Below are 6,752 nucleotides of genomic sequence, written 5' to 3' on the forward strand. Positions count from 1 at the left end.
CAATAATTTATCAAAATTGTCTATTACTAATGTAAATTAGCTTGCCCATGTCGTCTATAATATTTCTTTAAAGAATTTTCAGCATTTTTAGCGATTATCGTTGGTGTTGCTGCAATGTGCCGCGACCGAACGATTTGCAGCGGCGGAACATTTAAAAAAATGTTCCGCTAAAAAATTAACCAAAACCGTAAATCGGGAGCAGATAAAATTACCAGTGAACTAAGAAATATTTTTTCTTTTACAGCGATCCTGAGGCTGACGGAATTTATTACTGGTTTTATATTTGTGCATTCATAGGCGGATATTTAACGTTGAAGTTGTTAATCTGTTGGTTCTTTCAATTTCTAAAGCAAATAACTTAAACGTATAGTGAAGTGTGTTTTGTCAATGATAATTAAACATTCAGGTCGGCTTGGCAATATTTAACCATTTCATGCTAACAGAGACAGTCTTGTGTTCCATAGCTAACGCCGGGAAAGAATTCTGTAAATATTTTTAAAAAAGACACTGCATTTAGAAAATGTGTGCCAAGGCCGAAATAAGTAAAAAAATTTAATTTATACAATTTTCAACTAAATGTTCTTAATCAGTAGTATGAATTTGTCAGCATGAGAGGGTTGCTAAGGTTCACATAATTTTAAATGTGCTTAATTCTGTCTAGATGAATTTTTATTACCACACGTAAATAAGGGGTTCTACAACAAAGTTCGTACTGAAAGAGAAATTAACAAAAATATTCAAATCTATTAACATTTTTAATATTTTTTTATTTCATCAAATATCTCACATATACATCTACATTTAGGTCTACAGCTACATCATACCTGCAAGCCACCTAAAGTTGTGTGGCACATGGTACTTTTGTACCACCTACTGAGCCCTCCTATCACATCCCACTCACAGACAGAGAGTTGGATGTGGCTACCAAGGGCACAATAGCAGCAATGAGCACGATCGCTTGTCACAATAATGTGCATTCATATCGAAGTATGAAGACACCATTCATCTACCACCTCATTTCGACAACAGTAACTCAAAGTCTACATATTCAAGGCAAGGATGAGCAAATGTTTATCAAAACTATCAGAAGTATTTGAGAGCTCATTTATTACTTCAAAATATGTGATAAGTTTTGAAACCACAGAAAGGTAAAACTTATGTCATAAAATTGTCATTTACCCTAACAATACCCTGCTTCCACTATTCAAGTAACTTGATGTAATAATTTGACTATATAAACTTTTTTTTTTCAAGTCTACAATTATGAAAAATTTTTGTCATCGTAAACATCGTAAGTATATGATGTGGAACGCTCCCTCAGAGCTACAAACCGTGAACAAATGCAATGATCGTTTGCTGAGAATACATTTCAGTTTAAGTAAAATTTTTGACAGTTTTTTCTAAAGTGATTATTAATATAAAAATGTTTTTTTTTCACATGGCTATTAGAAATTTTGCATTAGTATCGAGAGTGCTACAGTTAAAGTAAGGTCAACTTATCCACCTTGTATTTGAATTTGCAGAAAGTTACCATAAAGTGCATAAACATTTCAGTAAGAGCAAAGCTTTGAGAACAAAGAACTCAAAATTAATTCAACATCAAAATATAATTACATTCAATTTTTTTTTTGGAAATGATGAATAGCATATGTTCTATCAGAGCTGAAGACCAGTCTTCATAATTTTACACCCATTTTCAAGGGATTTCTCATAGTAAGTGACCATCAGTCTCGTCGATTCTCACTGAAGCTATCTGCTGTTGCGGATGCTGATTGGAACCACGATACACCTGAAGTAGAGCATAAGGTAAATAGTGATTTATTTCCTTTGATGATTAAGGCATTGTTCTGAAGAGGATCGTATCAACTCTGCATTTTGGCGATGAAATCCGCTGGTACAAAAGAGGAAAATATGTTAGAGACACTGGTTAAAAGTTCGATAAATATTTCATAGTAGGAAAGACAAGAAAGGTGTAGTTTTGTTAAGTGTCGAAATATGTATAGGCTCCACTAGGCAAATGAAGGTGGAAGCTACAGATTTGTCTACATGAGGCCACTTCCCCCAAGGCATCACTTATTACAGTCCTATTAATGTGGCGATAAGCTGTCGTCTTTTCGTAGTTAAATATAGAAAACATACTGTGAAAAGATAAAGTGGGTCGCTCTCACATGAACTAAAAACACTAACAATGAGATATGAGTTCATGTGGGGATTCATAGGCATAGATCACCATAAAGAAGCAACGAATGTTCCAGTCACAACTATTAAATCAGTTAACTGAATCATACTACATCCTGAGCTAGGTCAAGACAGCAGAAAGTGGTCTATGATATGGCAAGCAACAACAATATAATATATGCCTTTCAGGTGATACACCATGCCATCCACTTTTATTTCACAGGATCTTGGTGCAATCCACAATGTATCATTTGCCACGTATTGCATCGTGTTGTAACTGCTAGGATTTTACCAAGCTATGTGTATCTACAGTGAAGTATGTGACATGTTTAAAAGCAGAGCATACTGAAATAATACATTACCTAGTGCATCATGAAGGTTCATCGAAATAAAAGAGTAATTTACTATTATTAAAAGGCTTTATGAAATGTATTCTAATATTTTTGTGAACAATGTGCCACAAATTTTAGCCTATTTTACTGATGAGACTATTTTATTTGACTATTGTATGACATAATTTAATAAGCTTGTTTGGTGACATCTCTGTTCATCTTGCTGTACAATCTGTTTCCACTTTTCAAGTGACTTCATGCAATAATTTGTGTATAGAAATATGTTTTTTAAGTCTACAATCATGAGAAAGTTTTCATCATAAACATTGCCGATAAATGCGATACGATCATTTCATTTCATTTTGTAAGAATATGATGTGGAACTCTCCCTCAGAGCTAAACACAGTGAAAATTTTTATTTAAAAAGTATCCTTATAAATGGTTGCAACTCAGATGTTATGTCACATGATTTTACTAATTTTGGTATAACTCTGTATACAGTTCAACACCAGGCAACCTTCCATTGCATGTAATTGCTGAAAGGACTGAGTTGTTTACATTTATATGATAGGGGCCTTTGTTTGCAAATTTGTTTCTTTACAAGCCCTTTTCTTCTTGATCACTTAATAAATTATTGTCCACAGCTTCAAATTCATCTCACATTTATTTTACATTGCAATAATAGTTGTCTAGGAAAGAAGGGTTTTTGTACTCTGCTCTACACTTGTGTTTATTATATGTTGTAGGGGTCGCACAGTGTTGGGCTGGAACCCCAACACTTTTGGCAGGATGCAGACTGAGACCTGTGTGGTGTCATTAGATGCAAATAAAAAATTATTCAAGACCAGTCGATTTATTACTGAGAATACAAGTCGTTGCACAAATCAGAACTACTATGACTATGAAACTAGTGGTTGAGATACTCATTTTAACGATATTTTGTTTACACTCTTCTTGGTATTTGTGTAAATGCTGTAACTTTTGAACAACCGAAATTTGTCCTTTTCTGCAGCAATTAATTCATCTAGTGGACATAGTAAGGTATTTAAAGTATTACTCAGGAAAGCTTGGTTTTGTATGGGTAACAGCACAGCCTCCTTCATGAGCCCATGGTAACGTGCTAAAGGGTCTCTCCAGGCAGAACAATGTCTCAGGGAGGTGACACTTTTTCCTGGCTGTATCACACATTGTTCCATTTATTAATAATCCACTTTGTTTAACTCTAATTTTGTCATCACCATAAATGCCTTATTATTGTAGCAATTTACTGTTACTGCCTCAGGTGAAAACATAAGCTATAACCAGTGACTACCAATCCACTGAACATGTGGTCGTGTCATTGCTTCCACTTTTTTAAACTTTGATGGTTCTGTATTTCCTAGCAACAAGTGAATGTCACATGCTCGCGTGCCAGTTTGAACCACTTGCCCTGGACAAATGGTGACTAACTCCTCGACACATTTGCTAAGATACCTTATTAACATAATAACATGTGTATCTCTTTGAACTGACATAAGTAACACTTCATTAGGTTGCACTTATACACACTTACTGATAATTTTCCTTCTGACCAGGTATAGACAGTTCATGAAACACTGGTAATGAGAATTTAAACTTGCAACTGGAAGCTGCATTTTAATAGATATCCTATCTGGATCTGAATACACCTTAACTGTAGAAACATGAAAGAAAATTGCTATATTATTTGTCACTAGTGGTACAATATGTCATGTACTTGTTAGAAATTCTTTTTCCACTTGTTGCAATCTCAACAGAATCTGCTGTGACGTTAACAATAATGTACTCAACTACCTATGTGTTACATAGTTTACCAATTCTTGTAGCCATTCAATTTCTGTTCTCCAGTGGCTGGATTTTAATCGCCTCCACTTTATATTCATGGAAAAACATTATAACCATGGTAATACAATGCAACATCATCTTTGGCACCACTTAGGAGGAAGTAATGAACTTCAATCTCCTCACTCCTTAGCAAGAGCCCGTATCTCTCGGAGAATCTGCTACAGCAAACTAAAAGAATAATGTTCATCTAGGTAACCCAGCATGAAACTAAACACAATACTTCGCTATTTTATCACTTATCTCTAACCCCCCCGGGGGGCTCACGGTTCTTTCGTGAGTACGTGTGTGGCAAGCACGGGGCCCCAAGCTATTGCAGCCTTCCTTCTTTCCAGGGCTGCTTTTCCTTGCCCTTCCCCTCCTTTCCTCTCCTTGATCCTTCCCCTTCGCCCTCTCCTCTCCCTCTCTTGGTGTCCTTGTTTATGTTGGCCCCGCTATCCTCCTAGTTTTGTTGGTTTTACAATTTGGTTTTGTTTCGTAATCACCTCATCCTTTTGGTATTCCCTGGTCCCCCTCTGGGGTTAGACCTCCATTACTAAATTTCTATTCCGTAGTGTGAGCCATTTGAGGAAGGGCACCTTACCTAGTGTCTCCAACATGTGCTCTCCTAGCTCATTCCACCTTTTCTTTCACATTGTTGTCTGATGTTAGGGTACATAGCCAGCACGATAATCAGCCCGTGTGGTGAGGTTGCTATGTACCCTTTTGATTGAGCCCCCTGAACACACAGGGATCACACTTCTGATACCTGAGCTGTGACCTCCTCCTGTAAGCCTAGGAATGGATGCTTGTCTTATTGCAGCATCAGAGCTCCGGGCAATGGCTGGCGTCCCAGATGGCCCTTGCTGTGGCTGCGTGGCGCCCATGGGGAGAGCCCCTGATCGAAGTGGGTGGTATCAGGATGGACACTATGAAAATGAAACACATATCGGTCCATAGCTCCGGCCATTCTTCTGTGACTACCCCTGTGTGTGGAACTGATTCTTTTAGTGCTGCTTCTCCTGCCCCTTCGGCTTTCCCTTCCATGGCTACCCCTTTGGAGTAGGGTCAGGCCCATCGGCTAGGGGCAAAACCTTTCCCCTGGCATCTGGTTTGCACCACGACTGATGGAAATACTTTCACCAATACCAAACCTTTATTTTTTGTGGATCACATTGAAGACAAGTTTGGCGAAGTCGACTCTCTGAGCTAGATGTGGTCGGGTTCATTGTTGATCAAAACTGCTTCAGCTGCCCAGTCTGCGGCCCTTCGTGCCTGTAACCGTCTTGGCACAATTCCTGTGTCCATTACCCCCACCAGTCTCTAAATATGGTTCAAGGTGTGATTTTTCACAGGGACCTCATCCTTCAAACTGATGAGAAACTTAGGGACAAATTCGGACAGCGGGGTGTTCACTTTGTTCGGCGTGTTCAGAAGGGTCCGAAGGACAATCGAATTGGTACTGGTGCCTTTATCCTGGCCTTGGAAGGGGTTACCCTCCCTGAGAAAGTAAAGATTATGGTTTATCAATGTGACGTGAAGCCATGCATCCCATCACCTATGAGGTGTTTTAAGTGCTTGCATTTTGGACACATGTCTTTCCGATGTTCACAGGCCCCTCTCTGTAGTAACTGTGGATGTCCACTCCATTAGAGGAGTTCCTGTGTTCCCCCTCTTGTGTGTATTAATTGTCATCGCAATCATTCTTCACGTTCACCAGATTGCCCAGTTTATAAGAAGGAAAAGAATATAAAAGTGTATAAGTACTTTGGTCATTTAACCTACACTGAGGGTCGTAAGAAGTATGAACGTCTTCACCCTGTGTCCATCACATCTAGTTGTGCTTTAGTTACATCTTCACCCCTTCCTCCCCCTTCCTTACCCCAGTCCCAAATCCCTCTCCTCCCCCCTCCCCTGCGGCTCTCACACCCTCTCCTCCGGGCGCTGCTCCCCCTCCCCAGCCAGAGAAGTGTCCCACTTCTTCGGCGTCTGCTGGTCAAGGGCACCCCTTGCAGGATACCACTTACCGGCGCCTTCCAGACCAAAGGTCTGCTGCCACGCTACGACCACGAGAACCATGGTCTCTGGGCCCACAGGATGAACAATCTCTTTCTGTTACCGATCTTGCTGCAGCTGGTTCCTTTACGCCGCACAGTCCTCCTCGATCTCGAACAGAAAAGAAGAAGAAACATAAGTCCCGGGACAAGGAGCCTCTGGTGTCACCAGCGGCCCCATCCCCAGCTTCGCAACCTGATTCTGACCTGTTGTTCATGGATGTCGCCCTTCCTTGTCGGTGACAGGTGGTGACCCGGCGCCATGACTGGCTTTAGCCTGTTCAACCCCCATTTGAATCATCGTTCTGTGGTTATCCAATGGAATTGTAATGGATATTACCGTCACCTT

Source organism: Schistocerca cancellata, chromosome 3 (assembly GCF_023864275.1).
Source record: "Schistocerca cancellata isolate TAMUIC-IGC-003103 chromosome 3, iqSchCanc2.1, whole genome shotgun sequence".
In the NCBI taxonomy this organism is placed as follows: Eukaryota; Metazoa; Arthropoda; class Insecta; order Orthoptera; family Acrididae; genus Schistocerca; species Schistocerca cancellata.